At 42.5% G+C, this 12,388-nt stretch overlaps 1 long non-coding RNA gene across 1 annotated transcript; it reads left to right on the top strand.

Moving 5' to 3' along the window:
- Nucleotides 1-7,662: 7,662 nt before the first annotated feature.
- LOC119781519 lies at nt 7,663-10,012 on the top strand. The gene is made up of 2 exons (XR_005280581.1): nt 7,663-8,052; nt 9,718-10,012. It is a non-coding gene; the product is annotated as an uncharacterized LOC119781519 (long non-coding RNA).
- Nucleotides 10,013-12,388: the final 2,376 nt, after the last annotated feature.

The following is a 12,388-nucleotide window of genomic DNA, read 5'->3' as shown; positions in this document are numbered from 1 at the left end:
TAGTTCATCATGAATCTGAGCTTGATTCCAATGCTCCAGAGATCTTCTCAATTCTCGATCGGTGCCAACAAAGTTGGTTCCATTGTCTGAGCAAAGCTCTTTGACTTGGCCTCTTCTAGCTATAAAGCGACGTAGTACATTCATAAATGAATCTGTCTCCAGTGATGCAGCTACTTCAATATGCACAGCTCTCAGAGCTAAGCAGGTGAATATAACTCCATATCTTTTGACTTTGGATCTTCCACGTCTCACTTCAAATGGACCAAAACAATCCACTCCCACTGATGTGAATGGTGGTTCATCTGGAGAAATCCTGTTGAGTGGCTAGTCTGCCATCTGTTGGCTTGCTGGCACTGCCAAAACCCGTCGGCATATAACACATTTGGCCAAGATTCTTCTTATGGCTCCACTGGCTCCAGTAATCCAGTAATTCTGGCGTAGCCTTGCCAACATGTGGGTCCTACCCCCATGACTGACTTCTTTGTGCACTTGTCTAAGGATGAGGTCGGAAACATGAAGATCATTGGCCAAAATCACTGGATGCTTTGACTCTTCAGGCATCGCTGACCTACTGAGCCTTCCTCCAACTCTCAAAATACCATTATAAAGAATTGGATTTAATTTGTATATGTGGCTTGTGTGTTTCACATTCTGATTCTTTAAGAGACTGGAAAACTCATCAGGAAATCTTTTCCGTTGGCACAGTCCAATGATCTCTAGCTCCGCCTCTTTCAGGTCCTCCACAGAGAGAAAAAAGGGGAACAAATCCTTGACACTCTGCAGCTCTTTTTTTAGAACAGTCTTCTGTTCATTCTTATCCATTTTTGAGTGTGACAACAGCCCCTTGAATTCCTTCCTCTTCTTCCAGAGACTTAAAAGTCTGCTTTTGAATCTTAAGACCCAAGCTATCACTCTCTTCAACCGGTTCCATGAGGAGGTATGGTCAATCACTTGAGACAGTGGGTCATCTTTGTCTTGGGCTGCAACAACATTTGTCAACACGCTAATTTTGACTTCAGGATCATCTTGTTCTTGTTCCTTTACGCTGTATGGAATTGTAGGCCACTGCTCCTCTGCTAGCAGAAATTGTGGGCCACACATCCATTGTTCATTCTTGAGGAAAGTCTTTACTCCAAGTCCTCTTGAAGCAATATCTGCTGGATTGGACAGAGTGCTTACATATCTCCATTGAGTTGCCTTAGATGCTTTAAGTATCTCTCCAACCCTGTTGGCCACAAATGTTCTGAATCTGGATGTTTCATTTGTGATGTACTTCAGCACAGAAGTGCTGTCGGTCCAAAAGACAGAGTCGAGTAGTGGCATCCGCAGCTTCTTTCTCCAGAATCTGTCCATACATGCTGCTACCACCGCTGCCGTCAGCTCCAGCCTAGGAATGGTAATTGGCTTTAATGGAGCCACTCTAGCCTTTCCCATGATGAGATTGCTGCATTGTTTTCCATCAGTGCTGCACAGCAAGAGGTAAGTAGCTGTTCCATAACCCACCTCACTTGCATCTGCAAAATGATGCAGTTGGGCAGAAGTCACAGAACCAAAATCCACTGGCTTAAAACATCTGCTGACTTTGAGGTCCTCAAGTAGATGAAGCTCATCTATCCAGTTGGTCCACTCCTTAGCAATTGGTGTGGGTATAACTTCATCCCACCCAAGACCTTTCTTACACAGATCCTGCAAGATTAGTTTGGCTTTTAGAACCACTGGCACAAGTACTCCAAGTGGATCGTATATTGAACTGACCACAGACAAAAGTCCTCTACGGGTCAAAGGCCGATCTTGGATTGAGATTTCGAATCTGAATGCATCTGATTGCACGCACCATTGTACACCCAGTACTCTTTCAACAGGAAGTAGGCCATGGTCCAAATCCATGTCCTTTATGTCCTCTGCCCTGTTCTCTTCAGGGATTGCACCCAATACAGTTCGACTGTTACTCATCCACTTCTTTAGGTTGAATCCTCCTTTGGCACAAATGGCCTGAAGGTTGTGATAGTGTGCAATAGCCTCAGATTTAGAGGGAACTGAAACAAGACAGTCGTCCACATAGAAGCTGTGCATTATGGTATCCACCACCTGCTCACTGAAGGAGTTTCTGTTATCCTCTGCACATTTTCGCAGAGCAAAATTTGCACAGCTTGGTGATGAGGTTGCACCAAAAAGATGGACACGCATCCTGTACTCCACCATGGGTTGAGAGACGTCCCCTCTTGGCCACCAGAGAAACCTTAGCATGTCACATTCCTCAGCTGGTACATGCACCTGGTGGTACATAGCCTCAATATCTGCTATCAGCATGATGGGTTCTTTCCTGAATCTGGTTATGATGCCAATCAATGAGTTGGTAAGATCAGGTCCTTGTAGCAGCTGTGCATTGAGTGATGTACCTTGGAATGATGCAGCACAATCAAACACCACTCTAATCTTCTTCTTCTGTGGGTGATATACCCCATGATGTGGGATGTACCAAACTTTGCCACTGTTGCAAATCAGATTTTTTGCAGGCACCTTTTCAGCATAACCACAGGAAATGATGCTATGCATATAGGTCGTATAATCCTTGTGAAATATGCCATCTTTTTGGAACCTTCTTTTGAGATTCAAAGCACGTTGTTCTGCTAGCTTTCGGTTATTAGGCATGTATACATTCCTGTTCTTTAATGGCAAACCAATTGTGTAGTGACCATCCACCAGCTCAACAGTGCCTTTCACCATTTCCATAAACTGGCAATCTTCTCTTGATGGACCCAGTTGTTCTTCATGGCTGCACTCAGGGAAGTCTAGCTGGAACTGTTGTTTCCACAATTCATCCAATTTCACTACAGAGATACGGTTAGCAGTGATGCTGGGTTGATTGCAGTCAGCTTCCCCAAATACTGGTCCATTAACAGTCCATCCTAAAAATGTCTGAACAGCATATGGCCCTCCATTCTCACTTGGAATCACTTTTATTGGTTCCAGTGCTCTGGGTGCATTTAAGCCAATCAAAAGCTCAACATCTGCTTCAATTTCAGGTAGATGTACCCCTCTCAGATATGGCCACCTGAGCAGATCCCGCTCCAGTGGTATATTATTCCTGCACACAGGCATTTTCTTTTGTGTAAAAACATCTGGCAAGTCACAATAGAGGTCACTTTCCAAGCCAGCAACTTCCAGACCAGATACAATATAACTTCCTACAAGCTTTTCCTGGCCCATAGTGCGTAGAAGAATTTTAGTTCCTCTTCCAGAAACATTTAACTTGTTCATCAGACTTGATGTACAGAATGAACCAGAACTGCCTTGGTCCAAAAAGGCATACGTTTCCACAATTTTTTGGCCCTTTTTAGATTTCACCTTGACTGGCACTATGGAGAGTTTGCAGTCTTGGTCACCGGCCCCAGTAAGACCACTACTTTGCACTGCCACCAGAGAACCACCCACAGCTGCGTCTTGCTTTGGCACACCTTCATGACCTTCAACTTGATCCTTATTCTTTAAGTGAATATGAAGCATGCTAGGGTGTTTAGCTCCACATGTTTTACATGTCAGTCTCCTCTTGCAGCCTTTACTTATGTGCCCTATGCACAGACAGCCAAAGCAGACCCCATGCTCTATGAGAAAAGTGATTTTCTCTTTATGTGTTCTTTTTTCCAATAGAGAACACAACTCCAACGCATGTTCACTCTTGCAGTAAAGGCAGGTCTTTTTGTCAGTTTGGACTTTCTCTTTTTTTACTTGACTCTTTTATATCAATCGCTGCTACAGTAGTGGCAAAACTACTTTTTTGTCTTCGTGTTCGACATTGGTAGTTATCTTTGCTACCATCTCTTTGCATGATCTTTACAGTGTCCTGTATGTTGCCAAATACAGGGTCTGTCACAATCTTTAACGGACGTTTAATGAAGTTCACAATGTCAGAAAAATTAGCTCTTCGCTGACTGGTTTCTTGAATATCACAAGCTACTGACCTCCATTTGTCTCTTAGCTTGTATGGCAACTTCTTGATCACCATCAGCATGTTAGAAGGCATGTTAAGCTCAGACATGTACTCTATGCCATCCATTGCATTACAGCATCCTCTTAAAAGGAGACCATATGCTTGAAGAGATTTAACATCCTCTGCTTTAACCACAGGCCAAGAGAACGCTTTGTCCAAATATGCAGATGCAATCTTTTGTTCATTCCCAAAATGTTGTTCCAACAATGCCTTTGCCTTCAGATATCCTCTTTCTGGAGGCATTTGTTGACAGCTTCGAACAAGCTCTCGTGGTTCTCCCCTTGTGTACTGAGCCAGAAAGTGCAAACAGTCTTCACTGTCTTCTGTTCGCCTTTCTACATTGTGCTCAAAGGCTCTCATAAAAGCATGATAGTGAATTGGATCTCCATCAAACACCTGGATATCTCGTTTTGGCAAATGAGAAATGTTATGTTGTTGTGTGAGTAAAGCAGAGATTTCATTTTGCCTTGCCATTATAGATAGCAAATTGTTACAATCAACATTGACCGGCAGCTGGGTATGTGACGTGACACTTAACTGAGAATTTAAAATGTTATTTGACACATTAGGTCCCATCAGGTGTCCAGTTTGACTCTGCTGGGGTATTTGAGATCCAACATCAGGAATAAGTTTTCTTCCACTTGACTTTGTCAGATGAGGCTTGAGTGTGGTATGAGCATCATACCCTCCTTGGCCACCAGGCACAAATGAATTAGCTTCAACATTAAGAGCAGCACAAGCCCCTTTGGCCACATAGGATTCTATGCCACTTAATTTTATACTTTTGCTGCCTTTCACACTGCTTCCTGAGACTCTTAGAACCTCCATCTTAGCTTGAGCAGCAGCTATTTCCATCTCAAGCGCAAATCTTTCTTTCTTTTTCTTGATTTCCTCTTCTTGGTGGTCCAGCTCTTGCTTTTGTTTGAGTAATTTCTGTCTAGTAAGAAGAGCAGCTATTTCAGCTTCTGCCTTGATGTGAGAAGATGAAACAGAAGAGGTTGAAGTTCTTGAGGTTCCACTTTTTGATCCATGTCTTCTGCTTCCAACATTTGAGATGCTGTCATTTGGTTGAATTTCATCCTGTTGCATGTCCATTCTTTCAGGAAAGCCTTCCTGTCCTGTGTCTAAGGACACTTTAGCATCAAGCTGAGGCTTGTGTAGTGACAAACATGGTGGATCTTCACATTCTTTGTTTTGTTTACCAACCACAGAATCCTTTGTTGCATGTCTTAAGGATGGTGCATTTGTTTCAGAGATCCATTGTTTTACATCCTCAGTAAATCCCTTGTTATATTTATTGATACTTTCAAACCACACCTTTTGCTTGTCCTTTTCTTCCTGAGGAATTATTTCCATCAGTGACTCATGCAGAGAAATTGTCTCCTCATGCAAATGCATCAACTTGTCCAACTCAGTTTCCACCTAAGAAACATCATCATTCCTCTCAATGAGCTCCTTTAAAGCAGTGATGAGGCCTTTTATTTTATTCACTTTTGCTTTGCGTTCTTTCTGCAGTGTTTCCATTTTCCATATCAAGGCCTTTTCAGTAGGAAAAGTTTTCCTTTTAACAACTTCATTGCAATGAGTGTCATTTAATTGTGAACCAGCCTTTGATCCACTCATATTGATGCCCAACAAATAATGCAACACAGAATTTCAGAAAGCAGGTTTCAGTCCACAAGTCAAACAGGGTTGCGTTTTTTGGCATAAATCTGCATCCATACATAAACAATCCAATATTGCATGTCCACACTTTGATTCAGGCTTAAGCATCAGCAGTAACAGCATCAAACATCCAAATCCAACTTTACTTTGATATGCACAAATGAGTGATCCACAGTTTCCACAAGTTAATTCAGTCTTGAGTAATATAGCTGAATGATATAACCAACAGCCACAGCATCTATGCATCCAAATACGCAGTGGTAACCAGCATCAACTGTGTCCAAAACAGATATGATCTTCACTGTATGAATAAACTTAATCCAACATACCACAGGTTGTGCTGTGCTCCGTCTTTTCATTCACATTTACTAACAGTTTGCATCCAAAATGGCTGAGTGGTCCATTGTCTTACGTGCACAGTTCAATCAAAGTGTTGGATCTTTTGCCATTTCTGTTGACAATGTAGGCGACTATCATCCAAAAAAATAGTCACTGAGAGGAGAGCAGGGATCTGTTCGACACGCTGAATCCAAGGAGGAAACATAAAGCTTTTCTGCAGTTAGGGATGTTTATTGTACTCTTTTTCTGTGAGGCATTGTACAACAGGTCGATTTGCAGACTTATTTGCTTTAAACTTGCGGTCAACAGAAATATTGGCACCCACTCTTAGCCTCTCTCTGAATCAAACAAACAAAACAGCCTCAGAGCAGATCCAGGTGATATTAATTAGACAATCACTCAGACACATGCCAACACCCACTTATAGCTCCACCCACACATGCCCATACATACCTTTGGCCCCGTCCACACGAAGACGAGCCCTGGCCTAAATGCACAAATTTTTCACCAAACCAGCCTCTCATCCACACGAAGCCGGCGTTTCGGGGGTCTGTAAACGATCTTTTTTTTATTCAGCCTTCAGAGTGGGAAGATTTCGAAACGCCGTTTTCGCGTTTCCATCTTTACGCTCTAACCGCATATTTTTTTTTACACGCATGCGTCATAGCGTCGCCTCTAAACACGCATGCGCGACCAGTATCACAACAACAATGGCGCCGTTGCTGCTAATGCTACTCACCCTGCTGTCGGGCTTACAACAGAATCTTCTTCTGGAATATCTCCAGGAAGAACAGAGCAATATCGACGACATAGTTCAGCACCTGAATTTGACTTAACCACGAAAATGGACCCGCAGGGCAACCATGTATAAATATTAGTGCACATGCCCAACATTTCGTCGCTTATTTTTGCTTTGGCACCACAGCGCCACTTACAGGCCTGGCATACATTTTGCAGCGTTTTCATGCATTCGTGTGGACGCTCACATTTATTTTACGTCTCCGTCTTTACGGCAAACGTTTTGGAAAATATCAGCGTTTCGTTTTGACTTCGTGTGGACGGGGCCTTTAACACATGCAGCCTACCCTTAGAGACATTACCAAAATGAATCCTTGCCTCTACACCGAACATCCCCGCGCTCTCCTGCTCATCACAGGAGATTTCAACCTCCGCTCCACTCTCCCTACGCTCACACAATACGTCACATGCGCAACCAGGAACAATAAAACGCTGGACCTTTTTTATGCAAATGTTAAGGATGCATACACCTCCGCCCCCCTCCCCCCGCTGGGTCGTTTAGATCACAACCTTGTCTACCTCCCCCCTCATTACATTTCACTGGTGAGAAGGACAATTGCACAGAAGAAGTCAGTCAATCCCTAAAATATCAGCCGGATTGGAGCAGTGGTTCTGGAGGAAACTTATTTGGAAAATTCCTGAAATGTTTGCATTTCTGGCCTCTAATAGCATCTTTGACTCCAATTATCTCTAAAAGTAATAAAGCCACTGTTAGAGTGATAACTATCCTGTGTTTCAACCAGAAGGGTCATAAACTTTTATGACCTCCTGTAGGTCATGAGGCAGAATCACACGGATGTGTGACTTCCATCCAGCCAGTTGGTCAATTCACACTATCTTGTTACCTGCATCCTCCCAGACAATGATTACTGGCTCTTCTGTTTTAGGCCCGCCTGTTTGATGTTGTAAACTGTTAATAAAAGGCTTTGCCATGAAGGGATCTGTGGGAGAAGGTGATGGCTTTCCAAGCCAGGATCTTCTCTCCACCCGGCACACACTGACGTCACAAAATCCTGTCTCTATGTTGATCATTTTCCTTTTAATCTTTTAAACTCACATTTCTCTGGATTAAAAACCCAACATTTTTGGTGCTGAAAACCCGGGAGTCAAGATCCAATTGTCCAGGACTGTGCGAGACCAAGGCCAAGAAACTGTCAACAGCCGTCCACCCTTTGCCGGACGGAGCCAATAGGTTGGTCCAGCCCTGCCCTGGACATCCTGGTGACGACTCAAGCTGAGGACTGATCTGCACAGAAACGGTACGCCTAAGGTTTTTTATTAAAAGCTGGTCTGGGACCATGTGAAAGCTATAACTAGTTGTAGTCGCTAGAATATTTGACAAACAGGGTTTGTTGTGGGAGATCTGGGATCGGTATTCTATGCGTTTGGGTCTGGGACCCTCTGTGTGAAAGCTATAACTAGTTGTAGTCGCTAGAATATTTGACAAACAGGGTTTGTTGTGGGAGATCTGGGATCGGTATTCTATGCGTTTTGGGTCAGGGACCCTCTGTGTGAAAGCTATAACTAGTTGTAGTCGCTAGAATATTTGACAAACAGGGTTTGTTGTGATAGATCTGGGATCGGTATTCTATGCGTTTGGGTCTGGGACCCTCTGTGTGAAAGCTATAACTAGTTGTAGTCGCTAGAATATTTGACAAACAGGGTTTGTTGTGATAGATCTGGGATCGGTATTCTGTGCATTCGAGTCTGGGACTCTATGTTGGTTAAAAAATAAAAAATATTAGGCCTTAGGTGTGTGTGACTGTGTGAAAGTGTGTGAGGAAACAATCGAACCGCTGTGTACTGGACTAAATTCTTTAAAAATGGGACAAGGTAGTAGTAAGAAGGAAATGCCAGATGATGTTAGATGGATGGTGGCGTGTTGTGGTGGTGACCCAGAGTTTGCCAGAAAGTGGATTGAGAAGGAGGGCTGGGATGGAAAGTTGAGAGCTGAGCCGCTGACAAAGATTCAGCAGAAGGTGGAGATGAAGTTGGTGTATAAATCAAAAAGAAAACAAGCTAAATACAGAAAAGAATTAGAAGAGTTAAAAAGGTGGATTATGCAAGCAAAAAATAGGGAAAGCCAAATACAACAGAAGAAGGATAGAAAGACAGCTACAATTGCTGCTGTAAAAGTTAAAGCTGATGAAGAAACTGTTGTATCCCATATGCTTCCTCAATATCGTGACCCTAATCAAATTCAAGGGGGTGATGGGGTTCAAGCAGTGGCATCAGCTGCGCAGGAAGGTGGAGATAAACTCCATCACGGTGAATATGAACACAGCCATGCCACTGTTCCTCCTCCAGTAGCCCCACCATCGTATAATTATATTGGAGGAGCAGGAGCAGGCCCCCTGTCCGTGTCGTCCTCTGTGGATGGTATGGAACTCAGTGCCCCTGACTCTTGTGAGCATGAGTTGGGAGGATCAGGGGGGGATGTGAAGCTTGATTCGAAGTGTTACAGGGATCATTATCAAGTGGAGGCTTGTGGAAGGGGCCCATCTGCCCCTATTCATCCAAGATTGGCTGAATTAAAAAAACAAGAACAGGACCAAGATCCTGGGGAGGGAGCATGTGCTTTTCCGGTGTTGGAGGTGGCCAACCCTCATTGTGGTCAACGCACGGGACCCCAAGATGGTGACCCACTGGATTGTGGAACCACTGTTCTTGTGTGTGGGCCATGGACAGATGCAGAGATGCGGACTGCCTGTCGAGGTTTACCTCCAGCCAGACAGAACCCAGTTAAATGGTTCGAGGATGTTAAAAATAGATTGAGAAAATTCATGGCAGAAACAGGAAAGCCATGTGCAGAAAACGAACAAGATAACATTGACCCGCTAACTAAGTGGATGCTGAAGCTTTTCAGCGACAAAACTGTTCGGAAAACATGTAATCTGCCTAGTGCTCCTTTTGTTTCCCCACAGGAAGGCCTGAAGCCTGGAGACCGAGTGCTGATTAAAATCATCAAAAGGAAAACTTGGAAAGCTCCGAGGTGGGAAGGACCCTACAAAGTGCAACTAACAACCCCCACTGCCGTGAAAATCCAGGAGAGAGACACTTGGATCCACCAGAGTCATTGTAAACTGATTAAAAACTTTCCACAGCAAAAAAGCCCAGTTACTTTCACAGGGACCCCACGACTAAGGTATAGATCTGTGGTGAAGTCCAGCTTCAAAGGGGTTTGGTTTTTTTAGGACCACTCGTCTCAACGCTGGTGAAGTGAACAACCTAACCCAGTCTTTTAGAGTCCGGTTAGTGGGTGTTTCCTTGGACGGACTGGCAAAGATCTGAAAAACCAAAGTGGTTTTGCTGCCCGGTGATGACTGTTGGACCGGTGTTCCTAGGAACTCAAATTGACTGTCTGAAACAAAGGAAGAGCAGGATGATTTTTGATGGATCCACAGCAAGTCATCCTACAGTGCCAAGATGTGGTGGCAACATGCAAAACATGTTGCTGAAGATTTGAACAAAACAGACTGTTATGTTTGTACTCATATTCCTACTCCTATGAATAAAATATGAATTGAAAGATGCTGATGTTTTTATGTATAAGAGGAGGGAAATGTTAGAGTGATAACTATTCTGTGTTTCAACCAGAAGGGTCATAAACTTTTATGACCTCCTGTAGGTCATGAGGCAGAATCACACGGATGTGTGACTTCCATCCAGCCAGTTGGTCAATTCACACTATCTTGTTACCTGCATCCTCGCAGACAATGATTACTGGCTCTTCTGTTTTAGGCCCGCCTGTTTGATGTTGTAAACTGTTAATAAAAGGCTTTGCCATGAAGGGATCTGTGGGAGAAGGTGATGGCTTTCCAAGCCAGCATTCTTCTCTCCACCCGGCACACACTGACGTCACAAAACCCGGTCTCTGTGTTGATCATTTTCCTTTTAATCTTTTAAACTCACATTTTTCTGGATTAAAAACCCAACAGCCACACACTTCAAACTTGGTAGATCTATGGAGGGTCCTACAAATATTCAATCCCTACAATATCGGCCAGATTGGAGCAGTGGTTCAACTTATTTGGAAAATTCCTGAAATTTTTGGCCTCCAATAATAACATCTTTAACTTCAATTATCTCAATAAAGCTAAACGCTTCAATTTTCACAATCGATACAAACATTCCCACACATGTCCAATATGAAAGATTATGAGGATATGAGCAATTGTTGTGAAAAAATCTTTATTTAAAAATCTAAAGCAGCATTGTTTCCAGCACAGTGCTATTTAAACAAGTACACAGCGGGATCTAATTTGTCATATTGATAACATGTCAGGTTTAGATTATGAACAAAATTGAAAAACAAATGTTGCATATACTCTATAGTTATCATCCAAATTATGTACAGCATTATAAAACAAAATTACAAGCAGGTTTATCAATACAGAAGATCCAACAATAACTGCCTTGCTCATTCGCCGACATTGTATACTGAGAAAAGTGGTTTTCACAAGCCTCACCATGCTCACTGCACTAAATATTAATGTTAAGAAAATATTTACAAATTCTGCAATGTCTAATAAGGCATCATTATGAATGTCAATGATGGTTACAATGTCTATTGGTCGGTGTCAAATGTCATTATCTTCAGACTAGATTGTACAATAATCATCATCATCATTGCTATCATCACTAGACAGAATGTCCTCTTCTCCGGTAACATTTTGACAGTTTCTTGCACCCACACAACTCATTACATACATTTAAGGTTAGAAGATTTACATGAACATCATTTAGTATCACATTGTCCTGTTTTGCATTTACAGCTTATAAGTTTCAGCGCCTCTTTAAGACCAGGATCATTGGTCATCCAGTTGATATAAAGCTGTTTTTCATGGATGTTCCCACCATAGCCACCTGGTGAGAGTGCAGATATCACTGACTGCAGAGCACGACGATGAATGGCACACCAAGTAAAAGATATAAACCTACCACAATTTGCTGTTTTTGCTTTAGCTAACTTGTCCTTCACTCTTTTCCTCTGGCGTGTAATGAAATGGTCCTTCCTCTTGCAAATCTAACAGATTTCAGGTAGAATTGCCGAAGAACCATGTATGTCAACTTTTGAACGCAATCTCTTTGGAGAAGGACCAGCACTATCCTGGAAATGAAACAGAAATACCCAGTAAAGATTTAATTGAAGATGGAATAATGAATTGCTTTCAGCCATCATTCTCAAAGGTTAAATTACTAACTGAAGCTGTACTATAGAACAAAATAAACAGTTTGCCATTAAGATCCATGCACTTTTTCATTACAAATTCAAAGGCAAAACAACAGCATTCACTGTAGTGTAGTCTTATTTGTTATCCTACACTTTTTCACTTTATATATTTGGGTCAATAATGATCAGTATCAGCATGATCAGAAGGACAATCTTTATGTGGCAGGCTAAGATTTTGACTCAAAAAATCCCACAACATATACATACATGTCTTGCCTGCCGCCTTTGTAGGCCAATTGAAAAATACACATGCACTAGGTACGTAATATGGTTCATGATCATGATGAAGGCACAAAAAATTTATGATTGATGACCTATAGTCAGCTTTATGGAGGCTACACAAGATCTCAACAATAATGTGA

Source organism: Cyprinodon tularosa, unplaced genomic scaffold, assembly GCF_016077235.1.
Source record: "Cyprinodon tularosa strain WSP-4 unplaced genomic scaffold, ASM1607723v1 ctg1789, whole genome shotgun sequence".
NCBI classification, from domain to species: Eukaryota; Metazoa; Chordata; class Actinopteri; order Cyprinodontiformes; family Cyprinodontidae; genus Cyprinodon; species Cyprinodon tularosa.
The sequence above is the reverse complement of the archived record's forward strand: the minus strand, read 5'-3'. Positions and strand labels throughout refer to the sequence as shown.